The 26473-nt window shown below is 46.0% G+C and overlaps 1 protein-coding gene across 11 annotated transcripts in view; it reads left to right on the top strand.

The window, feature by feature from the left end:
• Positions 1–26473, top strand: part of LOC139765261 (SLIT-ROBO Rho GTPase-activating protein 1-like) — a 753718-nt gene that overhangs the window by 259866 nt on the left and 467379 nt on the right. Inside the window, exon 1 of one of the 11 annotated variants that reach the window (XM_071692613.1) lies at positions 25317–25338. The exons of 8 other annotated variants lie outside the window; for them this stretch is intronic. The gene's annotated coding sequence lies outside the window, so the exon portion shown is untranslated. Of the gene's footprint in view, positions 1–25316; positions 25355–25468; positions 25486–26473 lie in introns of those variants that run through there. 2 more of the 11 variants (XM_071692612.1, XM_071692614.1) reach the window with 2 other exon arrangements.

Below are 26473 nucleotides of genomic sequence, written 5' to 3'. Positions count from 1 at the left end.
ATACATTATGTGAGGCTTTTGTCAAGTGTCAGTGATGTATAACCTTCTTGTGGAGGAGGAGCGTGGGGAGCCGTGACCATTGTCTGCCGCACTGTAGGCGGCCCGGGAGGGAGAGAGGGTGGACCACGATCTCCATGTGTAGTGTGGTCTACAGCCACACTCTTACCGTCTCCTGATTGGGCTGGACGGGAGGTTAGGTGAGGGGGAGACGGTCTGCTCAACTGTGGGTCTGGAGGGATGTGTTTGTGTCTGAAGGCAGCAGGCTCGTCACTTGGACAAAGAGGATGACAGATATCACTGTGATATTTACCCTGAACATTGCCTTCATATGAAGTATTTCATTCCAAATGAAATAAATGTGTAAGAAAGATACATTGTTTGAGGGAATGTCATGATTGTTGCTACGTAGGGGGAATGGGTTTTGCGGCGGTGGTGTCCGTGTCTTTTTGGAGGGAATCATCATTAACCCGAGTCTCCTCGACACGTAACACCTTCAGTATGACAGTAACTCGAGGATTCCCTATCTTGATAACAAGGTATACCGTGCAGATGTAACTACAGAACCTCCTGAGCGTGAAGGTGGACTGCTGCGCCTGCAGGTAAAGAGCGTTATAACGTGAGGCGTATGTGACTAAAAGGCGTGGCGTCCTGCCAGGCTCAGACGAGGGCATCAGAGACCGACACGAGGGTACCACAGTACACACTACTCCCCACCTCCCGACCTCATGAATATTGAGTACCTGTCACTTCCTCCCCGTCAACACCTCCCGGACGAGGGGCCTCTCCACGGGCGGTGAAGACAACCCTCCGGACACTTGGGCTTCGAGTGATCAGTGTGGGTCTTCCAGGGACCACACTTCAGGCCTGGAAGGTTTAAGTCTCTGTCCTCCAGAATCACTCCAGACCTTGAGTGTTCACTCTGAGTCTTTGGGTACGACCTCACAGCAGGTACATCAGTGGTTCTCTGACACAGAACGTTACGTGTTGTACCTCACCATGACGGTACGACTTGTTGAACACGACGGTACGGCCCATATGCACAATAGTACAACCTTTGAACACAACGGTATTTGACCTGACCCAAAAACCGTAGGTCACTGTGAAAGGCCATCACACTGTGAAAGGTCGACCTGCCGTGTTTAATGGTCGTTTCGGTCGTGTTCAAGAGTCGTAACGTTGTGGTCAGGCGTCGCACAGTCGTGTCGAAGGGTCGTACCGTCGTGTTCAAAAGTTTCATGAAAGGAAGCAAAGTTCTCGTCAGTTAATATCGAAGATGTGATTACACAAGTGTGCTGGTGTGCTGGCGCCCACTGGGGCCGAGCTTGGTCTTACATTCGCCAGCAGGTTCGAGCGAGCGTAGAGCGCGGGCGGCGGCAGCGGTGTTTTTCGGCAAAGTTAAGCGCCAGAGACTCCCCATTGTTTTTGTTTACATCCGGGTCTCCCGCGAGGAGCATTTCTCGTCCCCAGCTCCTCTCCCTCACCCCCGCCGCCGCCAGCGTAGCAGACCTTCAAAACAAATCTTATTTTACCGACTGTGATTATCTTTATTTGATATAATTATGGGATAAATAGATAGTAGGAATATTGGAGGAGAGATCTGGCGGTTTTAATCGCTACATTAAGACACGCTTGAAGGAATGATGGGCGTATAGATAGTGGGGTGGGTGGGTGGCTCTGGTGGAGGTGTTTTTCGCCCGAGGGTAACACGTTCAGCGCTCAAGGACACACACACACACACACACACACCAGCGGCGGCGATTTGTAATATCTTCTTACCTGCGACTAGGTACTGCCATTGTCATCACGGCCACATTCCGCCACGTTCTAACCGCGCCTCCTGCACGCCTCAATACCACCCCCCCCCACACACACACATACATGCACGCCTCCTGCACGCCTCAATACCACCCCCCCCCCACACACACACATGCACGCCTCCTGCACGCCTCAATACCACCCCCCCCCCCACACACACACGCCTCCTGCACGCCTCGATACCACCCCCCCCCCCCCACATACACACACATGCACGCCACCTGCACACTTCGATACCCCCCACACACGCACACCACCTGCACACCTCGATACCCCCCCCCCCACACACGCCACCTGCACACCTCGATACCCCCCCACACGCCACCTGCACACCTCGATACCCCCCCACACACGCCTCCTGCACACCTCGATACCCCCCCACACACGCCACCTGCACGCCTCGATACCCCCCCACACGCACGCCACCTGCACACTTCGATACCCCCCCACACGCACACCACCTGCACACCTCGATACCTCCCCACACGCCACCTGCACGCCTCGATACCCCCTCACACACACACACACACACCACCTGCACACCTCGATACCCCCCCCCCCACACACGCCACCTGCACACCTCGATACCCCCCCCACACACGCCACCCCCATACCTCGATACCCCCCACACACACCACATGCACGCCTCGATACCTCCCCCTCACACACACCACCTGCACGCCTCGATACCTCCCCCTCACACACACCACCTGCACGCCTCGATACCCCCCCACACACACCACCTGCACACCTCGATACCCCCCCCACACACACCACCTGCACACCTCGATACCCCCCCACACACGCCACCTCCATACCTCGATACCCCCCCACACGCACACCACCTGCACACTTCGATACCACTACCATTAACCCCCCCCCCCCCCACACACACACACATGCCTACAGGCAACCACGACATCACGTCCATCCCCCGATGCGCGATGCCCACATCACCCACCACACACACACCTCCCGCCCTCACACCTCGCAAGGTCTGTTTTCTACATCAATGTTGCTAAGATTTACCGAGATTCTCGGTGTTACCGGACTCTGCCCCACTCGAAGTTACGCTGCGAGTGGGGAAGCCACGTTGGCCGAGGCTCGTATCACTGAGAGAACAGTCTCGCCACAGAACTTTTCACTCCAGGAAGTTCACATTTCCCTGCTGATGGATGTAGCGCCGCCTCGGGCTGCAGGAGCCTCCGGAAAGAGGTCTTGGGTAACAGCTGGACTCTGTCTTATAACTCTGCCGCGGGGTAACGGTAGATAAATAGATAACGCTCATGGTGAATCTACCACTTCCCTGTTATAACTTAACTTGTACGTGAGACTTCAGCCCTGACATCAGCAGAAGTACGTGACATCAGACCTAGGTACCTCTGCTCCAGGCAGCGCCCGAGTGTGTAACTGGAAGATAAGAACATTAACAGCATGTTGTCAGAATTAATCTCTAATGATCCTATTGTCCGTTAAAGTAATGGTAACTAGTTTTGGTCCATAACGCTAGAATGAATGGTAAAATTGGTGAGTCGATGATAGGAATGGTGGATAGCGAGGCGTCCTCGTCAGGTCAGGGGTCAAAGGTCCAGCACGAAGGGAGCCACAACCGGAACTGTGGTATGTCCCCAGCGTATGCAGATGAGCTCCAGCGTTGAGAGAAGACTACGTTACATCCACGCTCGAGCGTTCCTGATATTGACGCATTCGCGGCCTGCCCATGGTCGAGTGCATCGGTTCGAATCCTGGTCGTGGCAGTCGGTCCACAGTTAACTTAGCTGTTCATCCATCCTTAGGGGTTAGACGATAATGTGAGCACCTGGCCAAGGCAAGAGAGAGAGAGAGAGAGAGAGAGAGAGAGAGAGAGAGAGAGAGAGAGAGCGTAGGGCTTCAGTAGCCCGTGCTGCTGTCTCAGCTACAAAGAAGAAATAGTCAGTGTGGATAGGCGACCTGACCAGCAGGGATCATTAGCATTGGAAGATACCGTTTTTCATGCTTGTTCGCCGTGCACTGCCGTAGCGAGGTAACACCAGGAACAGACGGAAGAAGAAGTGGCCTCCATCCAGGCTGTCATGTATGATGCAATGAAACCAAATAATGTTGATAATGATTATACTTTTTGTTACTTAATTGCCCGTCACACCTTAGTGTCTGGAACTGACAAACAATGGCCTTATTTGGGTATATCCACTCCTACCTGACATGTAATTTGCTGAAATAATAATGATAATTATTGTTATTATTATTATTGTTACTATTATTATTATTATTATTATAAAACCGTTACGCAGTCGCCTTCACTGAGTTTCAAAAAGCTTAATTTCGTGTCAGAGTGATTGACACGGTCATTAGCGAGATGAGTGATGGTCGTCTGTTATTGTCTGTGTAATGGGGCTACGCTGGGAACCACCAGTTACTTACGTTACATACTTAGGTTGCTAGTTGAGGAGACGCTAAGTAGCGTGTACACTACACTGGTAGAATGTTCACAATCGTTAACCGTGTCTCCATACATAACGTGTTTTTGTATCAAATTTTGTAATTTAGTAGTTGTAATGTGGTGTATTATCCTCGTTATGAGTTCTAGTTGTGAGTGTCATGGGAGATGTAACAATGGCTGGTGGAGGTAGATGAGCCAGGCTGCGGCTACAGACAATACACATTGTGATCCTCGCGCCATCTGCTGGCGGTCAGGGCCAGAGCGAGGGCTTGCCTTACCTAATGTTGTCGACGCTCACATTGGCTGGCTCACACGCTGCCTGCTTCCCCAACCGACTCTCTCTCCTCAGCCTGGGTGCATGTACATTCTTCTCTGTCTCACGGTCATATTTCATAAGGCACCTCGGGGGACTGAGGTGATGGGGGAGTATGTGAAGGTGGGACTCGTGTGTGTGTGGGCAGAATAGGTCGCTGAGTGGTGCTCACCAACCACCTTACTCATCTATTCTTTACCTATGGAATTATGTAGTTATTTATACCCATATTTATTTCTGTTTTTCGTATTCAATCTTTAGGTTATCCGACTTTGTGTGTGTGTGTGTGTGTGTGTGTGTGTGCGTATGTGTGACAAAAGAGGCAATTAACAGTTATAGATGAGGTGTGGATCCGCGTCCCGACATGGCGGTTGCTGCCTGGCGCTGGCTCACACGACAGCCAGCTAACACACCTCCCATATCTATCAGTTCTACTTTATCATACCACACGTATTCTTACACTGTTTATGGTCATGAACTGATGTATAGTTACATTAACATTTCATTCAAGCTAATATAATGATTTTCTGAGACTTTGAGGTTGAACATTGTTCATATTTATTTATGAGAGTATAATGTATATACGCACGGACTGGGATGTTCTGACGTGTTTCTCAGACTCCTTGTATTCAGAATGATATAGCATACGTACATACAATTTATTTATATCTTCAAGTCATTAAAGATCAGATTGTGGCCAGTTGTATGGTGTTTGGCTCGGGTTTTAGATAAGAACGTTCGGGAAAGGGTGAATGTGATTGAAATGTTTGAGGACAATATGTGGTGTGAGGAGAGTTGCGAGAGTAAGTAATGAAAGGGTAAGAGAGATGTGTCGTAATGAGAAAAGCATAGTTGAGAGAGCAGAAGAGTGTGCTGAAATGGTTTGGTCAATAAGGAGGGAGTGAGTGAGGAAACATTGACGAAGAGGATATATGTCTGAGGTAAAAGGAGTAAGGAAGGATGGAGTGAATAAGATTTTCAGTGCTCTGACTCAAATCATGCAGGAGGGTGTAATGCGTGCACGGGACATGAGTGAATTGGAGCCATATGGAGTAGTGAACTGAACCAAGGCGTATGAAGCAGCCTAAATAAACCACTGAAATTTCTGTGGGGCCTGGTTGAGGGTATATACGGGGACGTGGTTTGAGTGCAGTACACATGACAGCTAGAGTGTGGATGTGAGCGAATGAGACGATTTCGTCGTCTCTTCCAGGGGCTACTACACTAATGCGGGAAAAGTTGAACAAGTATGAAAAAAGAAAGAATCCCCCACAAACACTCCATTCGCTTCGTTCTAAGCCGTACCTCACCTACCGGGTCTTCCACCCTCTGAAGAACGAATATAAGCGAGAAACAAACGACAATGAACAGGTCACTCAGAACGATCAGTGACTGCTTCACAACCACACATGATCAACACCTTCACAATGAAACAAGGTCCTCTCACTTGTGTCCCATCTCAACATGCCCGGCACTCAGTTATACTCAGCAGCACAGTACACCTCTCCCAGCCTAACTATCTCGTACCAAACCACCAGCTTCCAAGTAGAAATAAATGGCCTACCCCTGACTCATACTTCAGTAACCTCTGCTCACAGATAACCTCCCAAACTCTTAGCAAACATAACGTTATACTGACAGAACATGCACTTTGAAATAACCCGTCAAGCACTAAACAACCAGGCACCCAACTCAGTCTTAAACTCAAACCCATCAGACATACACACCCACCAGAAGCCACACGCCCCAGACAAACACGAGACGCACTCTCCTGTCCAGTCAACGTCTCTGGACATCACCCATCACTACAACGCTACGAACACCATTTCAACATATCCCAAGGCCCTTCATGTCCACGATGCGACTCTTTCAGTGAAGACACTGAGCACTCTCCTCACAGACAGACAGACACATACAACATCACTACACTTCATGACCTGTGGTCCAGGCTGGTGGACGTGGCCAGCTTCCTGAGCGCTCCGGCAAGCTGTTCAAAACAGGAGGGGCCCCGCCAGTGTATGTTTACACAGCGAGTGAAAATTCTCCTTTGTCATTTAGCAAAAGAGACTACAGTCTTGTTGAGGAATTCTTCGCTCCTAAGGAGTCCATACTTTCCCTGATTCTGATGGTAGCGCAGCCTAGAAGCTGTAGCAGCCCATACAAGGGGTCATAATGTTATATATAATGTAATATAACATTACTATTATTATCACCCCTTATACAGGGGTTGTTGCAGCTTCAAGGCTGCGCTACAGTCAGTAGCAGGGACAGTATTTACTCCTTTGAAGTGAGAAGCTCTTTTTGCGATATGGTACCCTCGTCAGCTGAGAGTGATACAGCTTCACCAAAGGCGACTTCGCTCGCAGTGTTACTTCAAGCAGGAGGAGTCTGGCAACTCTCTCTCTCTCTCTCTCTCTCTCTCTCTCTCTCTATATATATATATATATATATATATATATATATATATATATATATATATATATATATATATATATATTGGAAAGGATCACAATTTCGCGCGTGATCAAGTATATTCCTATGAATCCACGGGGAAAATGAAACACGATAAGTTCCCAAGAGCATTTTCGTGTAATGATCACATCATCAGGGGAGAAACAAGAAAAATAACAGTCGGTTGATATACAACGAAGAGATGTAGCTAGGGCGCCATTTGGTAAACATGAGATTGTCTTGGACAGTCGCATGTTTACCAAATGGCGTCCTAGCTACGTCTCTTCGTTGCATATCAACTGACTGTTATATTTCTCTCTTGTGTCTTCCCTGATGATGTGATTATTACACGAAAATGCACTTGGGAACTTATCGTGTTTCATTTTCCCCGTGGACTCATAGGAATATGTATATATGTATTTATGGTTCATGGTGAAGTGCCTGAGGATTGGCGGAATGCATGCACAGTGCCATTGTACAAAGGCCAGTGGGATAAAGGTGACTGTTAAAATTACAGAGGTATAAGTTTGTTGAGTATTCTTGGGAAATTATATGGGAGGGTATTGATTGAGAGGGTGAAGGCATGCACAGATCATCAGACTGGGGAAGAGCAGTGTGGTTTCAGAAGTGTTAGAGGATGTGTGGGTCAGGTGTTTGCTTTGAAGAATGTATGTGAGAAATACTTTGAAAATCAGATGGATTTGTATGTAGCATTTATGGATCTGGAGAAGGTATATAATAGAGTTGATAGAGATGCTCTTTGGAAGGTATTAAGAGTATATGGTATGGGAGGTAAGTTGCTAGAAGCAGTGAAGTTTTTATCGAGGATGTAAGGCATGTGTACGAGTAGGAAGAGAGGAAAGTGATTGGTTCGCAGTGAATGTCGGTTTTCGGCAAGGATGCGTGATGTCTCCGTGGGTGTTTAATTTGTTTATGGATGGGGTTGTTATGGAGGTGAATGCAAGAGTTTTCGAAATGGGGGCAAGTATGCAGTCTTTTGTAAATGAGAGGGCTTGGGGAGTGAGTCAGTTGTTGTTCGCTGATGATACAACGCTAGTGGCTGATTCGGGTGAGAAACTGCAGAAGCTGGTGACTGAGTTTTGTAAAGCGTGTGAAAGAAAGGAAGCTGAGAGTAAATGTGAATAAGAGCAAAGATATTAGGTGCAGTAGGGTTGAGGGACAAGTAAATTGGGAGGTGAGTTTGAATTGAGAAAAACTGGAGGAAGTGAAGTGTTTTAGATAACAGGGAGTGGATTTGGCAGCGGATGGAGCCATGGAAGCGGAAGTGAGTCACAGGGTGGGGGAGGGGGCGAAGGTTTTGGGAGCGTTAAAGAATATGTGGAAGGCGATAACGTTATCTCGGAGAGCAAAAATGGATATGTTTGAAGGAATAGTGGTTCCAACAGTGTTATATGGTTGTGAAGCATGGACTATTGATAGGGTTGTGCGGAGGAGGGTAGATGTGTTGGAAATGAGATGTTTAATGATAAATGTGGTGAGGTGGTTTGATCGAGTAAGTAATGAAAGGGTAAGAGATGTGTGGTAATGTGGTTGAGAGAGCAGAACAGGGTGTATTGAAATGGTTTGGTCACATGGAGAGAATGAGTGGGGAAAGATTGACCAAGAGGATATATGTGTCAGAGGTGGAGGGAACGAGGAAAGTGGGAAACCAAATTGGAGGTGGAAGGATGGAGTGAAAAAGATTTCGAGCGATCGGGGCCTGAACATGCACGAGGGTGAAAGGCGTGCAAGGAATATAGTGAATTGGAACGATGTGGTATACCGGGGTCGACGTGCTGTCAATGGATTGAACCAGGGCATGTGAAGCGTCTGGTGTAAACCATGGAAGGTTCTGTGGGGCCTGGATATGGAAAGAGAGCTGTGGTTTCGGTGCATTATTACATGACAGCTAGAGACTGAATGTGAACGAATGTGGCTTTTGTTGTCTTTTCCTAGCGCTACCTCGCGCGCTTGTGGGGGAACGAGGGATGTCATTTCATTGGTGGCAGGTGGCGACGGGAGTGAATAAAGGCAGCAAGTATGAATTATGTGCATGTGTATATATGTATATATCTGTGTATATATATATATGTATACGTTGAAATGTATAGGTATGTATTTGTGCGTGTGTGGACGTGTATGTACATACATGTGTATGTGGGTGGGTTGGGCCATTCTTTCGTCTTGTTTCCATGCGCTACCTCGCTAACGCGGGAGACAGCAACAGAGTATAATAAAAAAAAAGAATACAGAGAGAGAGAGAGAGAGAGAGAGAGAGAGAGAGAGAGAGAGAGAGAGAGAGAGAGAGAGAGAGAGAGAGAGAGTTCCACACACTTCATAGTTCAGAAGGTAAACTAAGGAGAGAGAGAGACTTTTTCAACCAGTTTGTCGTCGACGCCGGCCGCCCCTCCGTCAGGCCTTACTGGTGTTGACGCAGGCGTGGTGTAGAGGGATATAGTGCGGAATCTGACGGACAGATGGCGTTAACGACCACTTTTTTTTTTTTTTCGGCTTCAACAGGCTATATGTAACCTCCCCCCCCCCCATCTCCCCTTCAACAAGCTAATTACTGGAGGAGTTAGTGTTCTTTCTGAACTTTTAATTTAACGTGAAGGTTCTTAGTTTTTAAGAAAATTGTGGTTTTGTTCCATGTTAGCAGAATATAATGACAGGAAAACGGAATGCCGTTGTCTTCCCCCCCCCCCCCCCCCCTTTTAAAGGATCAGTAAGAAGCTGTTTATTTAAATCATGTCCAGGACAGGTTAGTGTGACGTTACTATTGTTACTGTATATCGTTACTACAGCAGGTAATAATAATGAGACAGAATGTTACATATATGATATATAGATATACTAATTGTAAACAGGATTTTAACTTAGTATAAACCACGAGTCTTGTGAACTTGTTTATCTGTGAGTTTCATCATAACTTCATTAGATCTCAGGGTAACACAATATGGTAACACTGGCTGAGATTACAGTGAGTCATCTGGTGACACGTCGTGGCCATGTACTGTATTACTCACTGTAGCGTACTGTAACTACCATCTTGGCTAACGACCTTGTAGTACTGTCGTTACGAGCTGCTTTAACTACCACTTATGGCTGGTGCCTGGTTAGTTAAATAGGTTTAACTAATCCTGGGACGAGACGAGACGACCCTTGAGCAGGTTGGTACGACCTGTAAGCAGGATGGCACGATCCTTCATCAAGATGGTACGACCCTTGTGCAGGGCGGCATGACCCTTCATTAGGATGGTACGACCCTTGAGCTGGGCGGTACGACCCTTCATTAGGATGGTACGACCCTTGAGCTGGGCGATACGACCCTTCATCAGGATGGTACGACCCTTGAGAAGGATGGTACGACCCTTGAGCAGGATGGTGCGACCTTTCATCAGAATGGTACGAACCTTGAGCAGGGCGGTACGACCCTTCATCAGGATGGTACGACCCTTGAGCAGGGCGGTACGACCCTTCATCAGGATGGTACGACCCTTGAGCAGGATGGTACGACCACTGAGTAGGACGGCACAACCCATAAGCAGGATGGCACGACCCTTGAGGACGGCACGACCCATAAATAGGACGGTACGACCCTTCAGTGAGGCAGTAGTATCCTTGAGTGGGACGGTACAACCCGTGAGTAGGATGATACGACCCTTGGGTGGACGGTACGACCCATGATTAGGACACTACGACCCTTGAGTGAGACACTAGGATCCTTGAGTATGACGGCACGACCCTTGATTAGAACGGCACGACCCTTGATTAGGACGGCACGACCCTTGATTAGGCCGGTACGACCCTTAAGCAGGACAGTACTACCCTTGAGCAGGACGGTAAGATTCGTGAGTAGGAAGGTACGATCCTTGAACAGGACGGAACGACCCTTGAAATGGGCCGATACGACCCCTGGGCAAGACAATACGACCCTTGAGGAGGACGGTAGAACGCGTGTGTTTGATGGTTTGGCCTGTGACTTAGGATCCTTGTGAAATAAAATAAAGGACAGGACATGAAGGGTCGTACCGTCGTGCTTAAGGCTTGTACTCGTGCTCAAGGGTCGTACCGCCGTTGTCAGGGATCGTATCGTCGTCTTTAAGGGTCGTTCCGTCGTGCTCAAAATGTCGCACCGTCGTGATCAAGGGTCGTACGTCGTGCTCAAGGATCATGTCGTCGTGCTAAAGGGCCGCACCGTCGTGATCAAGGGTCGTACCGTCGTGCTGAAGGACCATGCCGTTATGATCAAGGGTCGTACCGTCGTGCTCAAGGGTCGTACTGTCGTGATCAAGGGTCGTACCGTCGTGCTCAAGGGTCGTACTGTCGTGCTCAAGGGTCGTACCGTCGTGCTCAAGGATCATGCCGTAATGATCAAGGGTCGTACCGTCGTGCTCAAGGGTCGTACTGTCGTGATCAAGGGTCGTACCGTCGTGCTCAAGGGTCGTACTGTCGTGCTCAAGGGTCGTACCGTCGTGCTCAAGGATCATGCCGTAATGATCAAGGGCCGTACCGTCGTGCTCAAGGGTCGTACCGTCGTGATCACGGGTCGTACCGTCGTGCTCAAGGGTCGTACCGTCGTGATCAAGGGTCGTACCGTCGTGCCGTCGCGCTGGAGTCAGTGGGGTTTAAATGTCTCCCTTAATTGTTGGTCGTTTACCTTACTGTATTTATCTCTTCCACAGGTGAGGAAGGCGTAAGCCACATGGAAACTGTTGATGCATGCTGACCAGCCCTCACGGTGTACGTAAGTACATATGAGAGAGAGAGAGAGAGAGAGAGAGAGAGAGAGAGAGAGAGAGAGAGAGAGAGAGAGTCTCTGCACTTCATTTTGAAACGATTCTATTATTTTTGTATCCTTGTCCTTGTTGTATTTGATATCTAATATTATAATAACTACTGTGTTGCTGCTGATGTTGTGATAATTGTTATGGTGTTCTCTGTGGATATAACAGGCTGATGTTATCTTGCTGGGAGAACATTTAAAGCTCTTGTATAATGTATGTATTAACTGGTCATTCACTCGTGAATACCTTCCCTTGTATTATCTTTGCCAACTTCATGATTTTCTCCTGTATTTCAATTATGGCTCTTCCATGTTGTGGACTTTGATCCGTGACCGGAGCCTCCAACATATCATGTTGGTATATTTACATTTACCTACATATTTCGTATTATGTTTGTTTTTCGTATTATTTCTGTGTTCATATGTCTTTCTTGCCGTCGTGTCTGTGTATACGTCACATCCGGCACAGTCCTGAGCTGGGGTGGGAGTCGCTCACACACACACCACACGGCAGTGGTCTGCCCCACACCACACTCCCCTCCTCCTGCACCACACCCACACCACACTCCCCTCCTCCTGCCCCACACCCACACCACACTCCCCTCCTCCTGCCCCACACCCACACCACACTCCCCTCCTCCTGCACCACACCCACACCACACTCCCCTCCTCCTGCCTCACACCCACACCACACTCCCCTCCTCCTGCCCCACACCCACACCACACTCCCCTCCTCCTGCACCACACCCACACCACACTCCCCTCCTACTCTTGCACCACACCCACACCACACTCCCCTCCTCCTGCCCTACGCCCACACCACACTCCCCTCCTCCTGCCCTACGCCCACACCACACTCCCCTCCTCCTGCCCTACGCCCACACCACACTCCCCTCCTCCTGCCCTACGCCCACACCACACTCCCCTCCTCCTGCCCTACGCCCACACCACACTCCCCTCCTCCTGCCCTACGCCCACACCACACTCCCCTCCACCTCCTGCTACCCTCGCTACATCCTTGTAGGGATCTTAAAGACGTTATTTTCGCTCGTAAATTAAATTCCTGATCAATAAACCTTTGGTGTGGTGATGATAATATCGTTGTCGTGCTGAGGAGGCGTCTGAGTGGCCGCTCCTGCTTCATCATCTCACATGGTCTCTGTCAACATGTTTACTTCTCACCCAATCATATATATATATATATATATATATATATATATATATATATATATATATATATATATATATATATATATATATATATATATTTTTTTTTTTTTTTTTTTTTTTTTATACTTTGTCGCTGTCTCCCGCGTTTGCGAGGTAGCGCAAGGAAACAGACAAAAGAAATGGCCCAACCCCCCCCCCCCCCATACACATGTACATACACACGTCCACACACGCAAACATACATACCTACACAGCTTTCCATGGTTTACCCCAGACGCTTCACATGCCTTGATTCAATCCACTGACAGCACGTCAACCCCGGTATACCACATCGCTCCAATTCACTCTATTCCTTGCCCTCCTTTCACCCTCCTGCATGTTCAGGCCCCGATCACACAAAATCTTTTTCACTCCATCTTTCCACCTCCAATTTGGTCTCCCTCTTCTCCTCGTTCCCTCCACCTCCGACACATATATCCTCTTGGTCAATCTTTCCTCACTCATTCTCTCCATGTGCCCAAACCATTTCAAAACACCCTCTTCTGCTCTCTCAACCACGCTCTTTTTATTTCCACACATCTCTCTTACCCTTACGTTACTTACTCGATCAAACCACCTCACACCACACATTTTCCTCAAACATCTCATTTCCAGCACGTCCATCCTCCTGCGCACAACTCTATCCATAGCCCATGCCTCGCAACCATACAACATTGTTGGAACCACTATTCCTTCAAACATACCCATTTTTGCTTTTCGGGATAATGTTCTCGACTTCCACACATTTTTCAAGGCTCCCAAAATTTTCGCCCCCTCCCCCACCCTATGATCCACTTCCGCTTCCATGGTTCCATCCGCTGACAGATCCACTCCCAGATATCTAAAACACTTCACTTCCTCCAGTTTTTCTCCATTCAAACTCACCTCCCAACTGACTTGACCCTCAACCCTACTGTACCTAATAACCTTGCTCTTATTCACATTTACTCTTAACTTTCTTCTTCCACACACTTTACCAAACTCAGTCACCAGCTTCTGCAGTTTCTCACATGAATCAGCCACCAGCGCTGTATCATCAGCGAACAACAACTGACTCACTTCCCAAGCTCTCTCATCCCCAACAGACTTCATACTTGCCCCTCTTTCCAGGACTCTTGCATTTACCTCCCTAACAACCCCATCCATAAACAAATTAAACAACCATGGAGACATCACACACCCCTGCCGCAAACCTACATTCACTGAGAACCAATCACTTTCCTCTCTTCCTACACATACACATGCCTTACATCCTCGATAAAAACTTTTCACTGCTTCTAACAACTTGCCTCCCACACCATATATTCTTAATACCTTCCACAGAGCATCTCTATCAACTCTATCATATGCCTTCTCCAGATCCATAAATGCTACATACAAATCCCTTTGCTTTTCTAAGTATTCCTCACATACATTCTTCAAAGCAAACACCTGATCCACACATCCTCTACCACTTCTGAAACCGCACTGCTCTTCCCCAATCTGATGCTCTGTACATGCCTTCACCCTCTCAATCAACACCCTCCCATATAATTTACCAGGAATACTTAACAAACTTATACCTCTGTAATTTGAGCACTCACTCTTATCCCCTTTGCCTTTGTACAATGGCACTATGCACGCATTCCGCCAATCCTCAGGCACCTCACCATGAGTCATACATACATTAAATAACCTTACCAACCAGTCAACAATACAGTCACCCCCTTTTTTAATAAATTCCATTGCAATACCATCCAAACCTGCTGCCTTGCCGGCTTTCATCTTCCGCAAAGCTTTTACTACCTCTTCTCTGTTTACCAAATCATTTTCCCTAACCCTCTCACTTTGCACACCACCTCGACCCAAACACCCTATATCTGCCACTCTGTCATCAGACACATTCAACAAACCTTCAAAATACTCATTCCATCTCCTTCTCACATCACCACTACTTGTTATCACCTCCCCATTTACGCCCTTCACTGAAGTTCCCATTTGCTCCCTTGTCTTACGCACCCTATTTACCTCCTTCCAGAACATCTTTTTATTCTCCCTAAAATTTACTGATAGTCTCTCACCCCAACTCTCATTTGCCCTTTTTTTCACCTCTTGCACCTTTCTCTTGACCTCCTGTCTCTTTCTTTTATACTTCTCCCACTCAATTGCATTTTTTCCCTGCAAAAATCGTCCAATATATATATAAATATATATATATATATATATATATATATATATATATATATATATATATATATATATATATATATATATATATATATATTCCTAGGAGTCCACACACACACACACACACACACAGTTCTGTAATGTCTCAACTGTGTGTTTTCATTCAAATGGCCGCCTAAATCCAGTAAACCGTAATTTATTTATTCATTTATTTTCATTCATTTTACACATTTCGGGAGAACCTGTGCATGTTATTCTGTGTTTGAGTTTATGTTAGTTACTGTTGCACCAGTCACACGAATCAGCTGGTCTTCGACACGCCAGTCACATGAAACCAGCTGGTCTTTAGTACGCCAGTTACATAGACCAGCTGGTCTTTGGCACGCCAGTCACACGGACCAGCTGGTCTTTGACACGCCAATCACATGAAACCAGCTGGTCTTTAGCACGCCAGTCACATAGACCAGCTGGTCTTTGGCACGCCAGTCACGCGGACCAGCTGGTCTTTGACATGCCAGTCACACGGACCAGCTGGTCTTTGACATGCCAGTCACACGGACCAGCTGGTCTTTGACATGCCAGTCACTCGTACCAGCTTGTCTTTGACACGCCAGTCACACGGACCAGCTGATCTTTGACACACCAGTCACACGGACCAGCTGGTCTTTGACACACCAGTCACACGGACCAGCTGGTCTTTGACATGCCAGTCACTCGTACCAGCTTGTCTTTGACACACCAGTCACACGGACCAGCTGATCTTTGACACGCCAGTCACACGAACCAGCTGGTCTTTGACACACCAGTCACACGAACCAGCTGGTCTTTGACACACCAGTCACACGAACCAGCTGGTCTTTGACACGCCAGTCACACGAACCAGCTGGTCTTTGACACGCCAGTCACACGAACCAGCTGGTCTTTGCATAAGAAACCAAAGTCGTGGAAAGTCAAACTCCACATTGTGAAACATTGTATATTTCTCTGTATACCATCTTCTCAATTTTAGTATCAGAGAGTTATTTATCGTGTTATAGGAATTAAATGTTCCAGAAGTTTTCGTTCATGCGTTTATTTCTAATATACATCTACATATAAACTTAGTTTTCGTATGATGAATGATAGAGAGACAAGTGTGTGTTATGGCTCCCTCCTCGGCAGGCTTAGATAGATTGTGAGATAGACTTTTTGATAAGTGAGCCCGGAGGAACAGCGTTTACTGCAGCTCTTTGTTTGACGAGACAAGACTGAAGAACTGTTGACTCTTAATAGATTGTAATATCACTGAAAAAATAATGATGATTATGATAATAATGATAATAGTAATAATAATGATAATGATGATAATGGTAATAATAATGATAATGATAATAGTGATGATAATAATGATAATGGTAATAATGATAACAATGTTGATAATAACGATATGATAATGATACTACTACTACTACTAATACTACTACTGATGATGATAATGATGACAGTAATGATAGATTCGTTCAGTACACCATGGTTGTGTGTTGTGTGGAGTTAGCCATACAACAAATGGTGTCCCAGGTGGTCGAGTGTGTGTGTGTGTGTGTGTGGACTCCCTCCCTCCTGATCCCGTGCGTCGACCCTCCCACCGGGACCCTATTTACCCCTGGGCCTCCACAGGGTCACTAGAATCTCCCTTTTTGTTCCACCTTCTGTATCTCCCTCCATCCCTTTTTTTTTCCCCCATCCATTGAGATTTAAGAGTTTAGGGCATGATTACTGTCCTTCAGCAGACAACCTACTAATAGACCATCAGGTCTTGTGTTATCTGTCCTTCCCATGTACTGTCCTCCAGCAGACAACCTCGCCATAGACCATCAGGTCTTGTGTTATCTGACCTTCCCATGTACTGTCCTCCAGCAGATAACCTCGTCATAGACCATCAGGACTTGTGTTATCTGACCTTCCCATGTACTGTCCTCCAGCAGACAACCTCGCCATAGACCATCAGGTCTTGTGTTATCTGACCTTCCCATGTACTGTCCTCCAGCAGATAACCTCGTCATAGACCATCAGGACTTGTGTTATCTGACCTTCCCATGTACTGTCCTTCAGCAAATAACCTCGTCATAGACCATCAGCTCCTCAGTCATATGTCCTTCCCATGTATCCCCATGTGCTCCCAAGGACCACCATGACCTGCCATTTACCGCCATGTACTGTCATGTACCCCCATGTGACCGGTCTGTGTGTGATTGGCCCACGGGAAGCAGTAACTAACTTTGCTAACTTAAGGGATTTATCAATGAAAGATCTAGGGTACTTTAACTTAGATCCAATAGAATATATCTTCTCAAACTCATCTTCAATATACTTTGGACTGCAAATACGTAGATTGAAATGATGATGATTTAACTCTGTCATGTTGAGATGAGTAATGATGGATATATGAGCATACATTGGTGGGTTTTCTGTATATGCTAAACTTAAACTTGTTTCCTTGCCTATGGATCATGCAATATATATATATATATATATATATACATATATATATATATATATATATATATATATATATATATATATATATATATATATATATATATATAATACCAAATAGCGTCCTAGCTTCGTCTCTTCGTTGTATATCAACTAACTGTTATATTTCTCTCTTGTGTCTCCCCTGATGATGTGATTATTACACAAAAGTGCACTTGGGAACTTATCGTGTTTTATTTTCTCCTTGGACTCATATGAATATACTTGATCACGCGCAAAATTGTGATCCTTTCCAATATATCTATCTATCTATCTCGTGTGAAGAGTGTTGTAAGGGGAACAAACAAATGTAGTTTAGGGTTGTGGATGTATGCCCCTGATGCACGGAGGTGGGTAATGAAGGTCGCTCATCCTGACTTGGAAACGTTTCCGGTCGGCCATGCGGGCCAGGCCGGGGCGCGGCACGGTGCCCACCACCCACCTACCGACCTGCTGGGGTTGTGGAGGGGCGGGGGGTTAAAGTGGAGGGGGAGAATGTTGGAAGTGCGAACGTACTGGGGTAAGCTGGGAGTAGTACTGGGGGTGCTGACGTACTGGGGGGTTGGGAGTACTGGGGTGCTAATGTACTGGGATGAAGTGGGAGTAGGGAGTACTGGGGTTGCGGACGTACCTTGGGGAGTAGGGAATACTGGGGGTGCTGACGTACCTTGGGGAGTAGGGAGTACTGGGGTGCGGACGTACCTTGGGGAGTAGGGAGTACTGGGGTGCTGACGTACCTTGGGGAGTAGGGAGTACTGGGGTGCTGACGTACCTTGGGGAGTAGGAAGTACTGGGGTGCTGACGTACCTTGGGGAGTAGGGAGTACTGGGGTGCGGACGTACCTTTGGGAGTAGGGAGTACTGGGGTGCGGACGTACCTTGGGGAGTAGGGAGTACTGGGGTGCGGACGTACCTTGGGGAGTAGGGAGTACTGGGGTGCGGACGTACCTTGGGGAGTAGGGAGTACTGGGGTGCTGACGTACTGGGATAAGCTGGGGGAGCGGGAGTACTGGGGGTGCTGACGTCGAGGGTTCGATAATGGGAGTAACGAGGGAAGTTGTGAGCCAGCCCTCCACTCTCCTCCCTCCATGCCCCTTCCATCCATGTTTACCCCTCCATGCTCGCCCCAAGCCCTCCCCATCCCTCCCTTCTTGCTCACCCTTCACACCCTCCTCCCCGACCCTCCATGTTCACCCTCCACACACACATCCTGTAAACACATATATCCCACACCCATAAGTAGTGCAAGTTACAGACAAAACAGTTGAATTGACCTTGAGCCTAATAATGACCAAGATAATAGTTCTGTAATTAACCTGTCATATCTTTAGCGTTGCTCTATAACCACCTTTGTTATTTTCTATTAAGAGACTAAAGTATCGAGATTTTAATCTGCCAGACTTGGGTTTAATGTTGAGGTAATGTTAGACTGTGTTGACGTTATGAATAACGCGACGGTACGTACATATCGCTGGTCCTGTGACCAACCAACGAACACGAGCATTCTTCACCTCATACTGACAACTGGGCAAAATGTAATGTTGTTTATAATGTTATTATACTTTGTCGCTGTCTCCCGCGTTAGCGAGGTAGCGCAAGGAAACAGACGAAAGAATGGCCCAACCCACCCCCATACACATGTATATGCATACACGTCCCCACACGCACATATACGTACCTATACATTTCAACGTATACGTACATATATATACACAGACATATACATATATACGCATGTACATAGTTAATACTTGCTGCCTGTATTCATTCCCGTCGCCACCCTGCCACACATGAAATGACAACCCCCTCCCCCCGCACTCGCGCGAGGTAGCGCTAGGAAAAGACAACAAAGGCCACATTTGTTCACACTCAGTCTCTAACTGTCTTGTGTAATGCACCGAAACCACAGCTCCCTTTTCACATCCATGCCCCACAAAACTCTCCATGGTTTACCTCAGACGCTTCACATGCCTTGGTTCAATCCAGTGACAGCACTTCGACCCTGGTATACCACCTTGTTTCAGTTCACCCTATTCCTTGCACGCCTTTCACCCTCCTGTATGTTCAGGCCCCGACCGCATAAAATCTTTTTCACTCCATCCTTCCACCTCCAATTTGGTCTCCAACTTCTCGTTCCCTCCACCTCTGACATATATATCCTCTTTGTCAATCTTTCCTCACTCATTCTCTCCATGTGACCAAACCATTTCAAAACACCCTCTTCTGCTCTCTCAACTACACTCTTTTTATTACCGCACATCTCTCTTACCCTTTCATTACTTACTCGATCAAACCACTGCACACCACATATTGTCCTCAAACATCTCATTTCCAACACGTCCACCCTCCTCCGTACAACCCTATCTATAGTTCTCTCTCTCTCTCTCTCTCTCTCTCTCTCTCTCTCTCTATATATATATATATATATATATATATATATATATATATATATATATATATATATATATATATTTTTTTTTTTTTATTTTTTATTTTGCTTTGTCGCTGTCTCCCGCGTTTGCGAGGTAGCGCAAGGAAACAGACGAAAGAAATGGCCCAACCCACCCCCATACACATGTATATTCATACACGTCCCCACACGCAAATATACATACCCATACATCTTAATGTACACATATATATATACACACACAGACATATACATATATACACATGCACACAGTTCACACTGTCTGCCTTTATTCATTCCCATCGCCACCTCGCCACACATGGAATAACATCCCCCTCCCCCCTCATGTGTGCGAGGTAGCGCTAGGAAAAGACAACAAAGGCCCCATTCGTTCACACTCAGTCTCTAGCTGTCATGCAATAATGCCCGAAACCACAGCTCCCTTTACACATTCAGGCCCCAAAGAACTTTCCATGGTTTACCCCAGACGCTTCACATGCCCTGATTCATTCCATTGACAGCACGTCGACCCCGGTATACCACATCGATCCAATTCACTCTATTCCTTGCCCGCCTTTCACCCGCCTGCATGTTCAGGCCCCGATCACTCAAAATCTTTTTCACTCCATCTTTCCACCTCCAATTTGGTCCCTTACTTCTCCTCGTTCCCTCCACCTCCGACACATATATCCTCTTGGTCAATCTTTCCTCACTCATTCTCTCCATGTGCCCAAACCATTTCAAAACACCCTCTTCTGCTCTCTCAACCACGCTCTTCTTATTTCCACACATCTCTCTTACCCTTACATTACTTACTCGATCAAACCACCTCACACCACTTATTGTCCTCAAACATCTCATTTCCAGCACATCCACCCTCCTGCGCACAACTGTATCCATAGCCCACGCCTCGCAACCATACAACATTGTTGGAACCACTATTCCTTCAAACATAGCTATTTTTGCTTTGGGAGATAATGTTCTCGACTTCCACACATTCTTCAAGGCTCCCAGGATTTTCGCCCCCTCCCCTACCCTATTATTCAGCTTCCATGGTTCCATCCGCTGCCAGATCCACTCCCAGATATCTAAAACACTTTATATATATATATATATATATATATATATATATATATATATATATATATATATATATATATTTTTTTTTTTTTTTTTTTTTTTTTTTTTATACTTTGTCGCTGTCTCCCGCGTTTGCGAGGTAGCGCAAGGAAACAGACGAAAGAAATGGCCCAACCCCCCCCCCATACACATGTACATACACACGTCCACACACGCAAATATACATACCTACACAGCTTTCCATGGTTTACCCCAGACGCTTCACATGCCTTGATTCAATCCACTGACAGCACGTCAACCCCTGTATACCACATCGCTCCAATTCACTCTTCCTTGCCCTCCTTTCACCCTCCTGCATGTTCAGGCCCCGATCACACAAAATCTTTTTCACTCCATCTTTCCACCTCCAATTTGGTCTCCCTCTTCTCCTCGTTCCCTCCACCTCCGACACATATATCCTCTTGGTCAATCTTTCCTCACTCATTCTCTCCATGTGCCCAAACCATTTCAAAACACCCTCTTCTGCTCTCTCAACCACGCTCTTTTTATTTCCACACATCTCTCTTACCCTTACGTTACTTACTCGATCAAACCACCTCACACCACACATTTTCCTCAAACATCTCATTTCCAGCACACCCATCCTCCTGCGCACAACTCTATCCATAGCCCACGCCTCGCAACCATACAACATTGTTGGAACCACTATTCCTTCAAACATACCCATTTTTGCTTTCCGAGATAATGTTCTCGACTTCCACACATTTTTCAAGGCTCCCAAAATTTTTCGCCCCCTCCCCCACCCTATGATCCACTTCCGCTTCCATGGTTCCATCCGCTGACAGATCCACTCCCAGATATATATATATATATATATATATATATATATATATATATATCTTTCTTTCTTTCATACTATTCGCCATTTCCCGCATCAGCGAGGTAGTGTTAAGAACAGAGGACTGGGCCTCTGAGGAAACATCCTCATCCAGCCCCCTTCTCTGTTCCTTCCTTTGGAAAAAAAAAAAGAGAGGCAGCAATTATGAATTATGTATATGTGTATATGTGTATATGTCTGTGTATGTATATAAATGTATACATTTATATATGTCTGTGTATGTTTATACATGTGTATGTGGGTGGGTTGTTCCATTTCTTTCGTCTGTTTCCTTGCGCTACCTCGCAAACGCGGGAGACAGCGACAAAGTATAATAAATAGATAAATGCATCATAAAATCTGTTTTGTCTGATTACACGTAAGCGTAGCGTTTCAGTGAGTGAAGGGAACATGGACTGTGTCAAGTGAAGCACCTCCGTGGTGTGTGTAGTGGTTATCGTCCCTACACTTCACACACACTACAGTCAACCCAGCTGTTTGTCCTTTCTTATATATATATATATATATATATATATATATATATATATATATATATATATATTTTTTTTTTTTTCAATGAGAACCAATCACTTTCCTCTCTTCCTACACGTACACATGCCTTACATCCTCGATAAAAACTTTTCACTGCTTCTAACAACTTGCCTCCCACACCATATATTCTTAATACCTTCCACAGAGCATCTCTATCAGCTCTATCATATGCCTTCTCCAGATCCATAAATGCTACATACAAATCCATTTGCTTTTCTAAGTATTTCTCACATACATTCTTCAAAGCAAACACCTGATCCACACATCCTCTACCACTTCTGAAACCACACTGCTCTTCCCCAATCTGATGCTCTGTACATGCCTTCACCCTCTCAATCAATACCCTCCCATATAATTTACCAGGAATACTCAACAAACTTATACCTCTGTAATTTGAGCACTCACTCTTATCCCCTTTGCTTTTGTACAATGGCACTATGCACGCATTCCGCCAATCCTCAGGCACCTCACCATGAGTCATACATACATTAAATAACCTTACCAACCAGTCAATAATACAGTCACCCCCTTTTTTAATAAATTCCATTGCAATACCATCCAAACCTGCTGCCTTGCCGGCTGAATGTAGGTTTGCGGCAGGGGTGTGTGATGTCTCCATGGTTGTTTAATTTGTTTATGGATGGGGTTGTTAGGGAGGTGAATGGAAGAGTTTTGGAAAGAGGGGCAAGTATGAAGTCTGTTGGGGATGAGAGAGCTTGGGAAGTGAGTCAGTTGTTGTTCGCTGATGATACAGCGCTGGTGGCTGATTCATGTGAGAAACTGCAGAAGCTGGTGACTGAGTTTGGTAAAGTGTGTGAAAGAAGAAAGTTAAGAGTAGATGTGAATAAGAGCAAGGTTATTAGGTACAGTAGGGTTGAGGGTCAAGTCAATTGGGAGGTAAGTTTGAATGGAGAAAAACTGGAGGATGTAAAGTGTTTTAGATATCTGGGAGTGGATCTGGCAGCGGATGGAACCATGGAAGCGGAAGTGGATCATAGGGTGGGGGAGGGGGCGAAAATTCTGGGAGCCTTGAAGAATGTGTGGAAGTCGAGAACATTATCTCGGAAAGCAAAAATGGGTATGTTTGAAGGAATAGTGGTTCCAACAATGTTGTATGGTTGCGAGGCGTGGGCTATGGATAGAGTTGTGCGCAGGAGGATGGATGTGCTGGAAATGAGATGTTTGAGGACAATGTGTGGTGTGAGGTGGTTTGATCGAGTAAGTAACGTAAGGGTAAGAGAGATGTGTGGAAATAAAAAGAGCGTGGTTGAGAGAGCAGAAGAGGGTGTTTTGAAATGGTTTGGGCACATGGAGAGAATGAGTGAGGAAAGATTGACCAAGAGGATATATGTGTCGGAGGTGGAGGGAACGAGGAGAAGTGGGAGACCAAATTGGAGGTAGAAAGATGGAGTGAAAAAGATTTTGTGTGATCGGGGCCTGAACATGCAGGAGGGTGAAAGGAGGGCAAGGAATAGAGTGAATTGGATCGATGTAGTATACCGGGGTTGACGTGCTGTCAGTGGATTGAATCAGGGCATGTGAAGCGTCTGGGGTAAACCATGGAAAGCTGTGTAGGTATGTATATTTGCGTGTGTGGACGTATGTATATACATGTGTATGGGGGTGGGTTGGGCCATTTCTTTCGTCTGTTTCCTTGCGGTACCTCGCAAACGCGGGAGACAGCGGCAAAGCAAAAAAGAAAAAAAAAAAAAAAATATATATATATATATATATATATATATATATATATATATATATATATATATATATATATATATAAGAGGTGTTAAGGAAGAGGCGAGAAATGATATTTCAAACTTTTTCCCACGGTGGGTGAGCTTTGATGCGGGTCGTGCTCAGTTCTTTTTCTCGCTGTTCAGCGGTACAGCTGACGTTGGTCGCTGTGCTCAGATGTGTTAAGAAAAAAGACATATAATGAGGTTTTAAAGAGATCGTCCTTGCCTCTACAGATCCTTTTGATATTTGTGGAGGTGGTGGTGGTTGTGGCAGGCAACACCGCGGGTTGCCTGGCGCTTGGCCGCGGGGACTGAGGAGCCCTGATGAAGGCCTTCCTGCTTGTGTATCCGCTGGCCCTTCCCTTGCAGGGGAGGGGAAACGATAATGTTAACAGACGGGTGTACTCCAAGTCTCACTCACACAAGCGCGTACGTCAAGTATCAGACGTTAGTCGAGTGTTGGCCACCGTGTGACCGGACTCGTGATTCCCTTCTCGACTTTTACCGGTTCACGTAATTTGAAGTTTCGTAGTGACTAGATATGGGTTCATTACATTGTATTTCTGTGAGGAAATGTGTTGATACGTGTTGTCATGTGTATGTAAGGGTTCAGATGTGTTTGTCTACTTCTCCGCCACATACTACACCAACACATGCACCTCTGTAGTACTTAAGACAAAGAAATGTCATTCTTCAAAATTACGGACGGAGCAGTAAGTCCTGTGGGACGTAACCCTGCTTCACTTCGGATAAGACCGCTTTCCGTTTCTTTCTCTGGGGGTTTGACCAATGAGAATCCCAAGATCCTCTAAGGCAGTCACGATTGGAGGAGCAGAGGGGTGGGAGTGACGAATCAGAGGCGGGGGAATGCATCCCGCGAGTTGTCATTGGCTAACACTCGGGAGCTCCAGAGCCACCGGCTGATTTTCCTCACGCATGGCGGTTTAAAACAGTTCATTCTGTGGTGGCGGGCGGGAAGGGTGTGTGCATGTACGGTGCTCCTGAGGTGTGACAGTGGTTATCACAGTGTTTGCTAACCGCTGTTCATTACGAGAAATATGCAACAGACCTCACCTCGGTCAGGTCATGTGAGGGATATAACTTATGTCGTGTGACCGGGAGACACAATCATAATAAGTGCGTGAATATTCAACAAGTTGTTTCATTGGTGGAATGTTTGTGTTACAGTTCACCAGGCCATTCAGAAACGGCCATCCATATGAACACCATTGTCGGCATGCGTGGCTTTTGTTCTACACAAAACGTGAGGATTATTTAACGGGAACAAATAGTGTTTTAAATGCTGCTGCACAGTCACAGGAAACTCACTGTTGTCATTGTACCTCACCATTGCGTGGATACTTTAAGTATCGACGGATACTTAAAGTTATATATTACTTACATTCTACCTTGAAATGATTTACGATGAATTTTTAGGCTCGGTGTGAGAGAAATTCATTTTATTCGTAGGGTGTTTGGTTATGGTGTGAGAAAGTTTGGAAGAATCCATGCAAAGATAAAGCTAATCCCAGTAGCTCTTACACACGCACACACACTCACTCACACTCTCTCTCTCTCTCTCTCTCTCTCTCTCTCTCTCTCTCTCTCTCTCTCTCTCTCTCTCTCTCTCTCTCACATGAGTATATATATATATATATATATATATATATATATATATATATATATATATATATATATATATATAAAATGTCCGTCTAGCTTTTCTTTTCAAGAATTTATACATAGCGCACAAGATATAAGTATAATGGCATGTGTGTGAACCAACTCATTACCTTCCCTTTACAATGTAATGACTTTCGTGAGATATAATTGTCAGTGAATAATGATGAATGTTTTGCCTTCGTAAATAAAGGGAACTAGTTTATTTCCCCACGTAAATAAGGGAAACAGTAGCTCATTGCCGAGTTCAAATGTATGTGATATTGTTTTGCTCGTCATTGTGTGAGGCATTTCACTGTAGATTTGTCGCGTTCTGAAATTGATAATGACAGAAGTGCAGTTGTCAGAGGGATTTGCACTGGTAATGTGTCATATGGTAATGTGACGTGATACATTTATCACAAATAGACACGATTAGTGAACATGAATAATTTCATGTGATTAG

The sequence above is a fragment of the Panulirus ornatus genome, chromosome 53, assembly GCF_036320965.1.
Source record: "Panulirus ornatus isolate Po-2019 chromosome 53, ASM3632096v1, whole genome shotgun sequence".
Lineage (NCBI taxonomy): Eukaryota > Metazoa > Arthropoda > Malacostraca > Decapoda > Palinuridae > Panulirus > Panulirus ornatus.
This window is presented reverse-complemented; position numbering and strand designations above follow the sequence as displayed.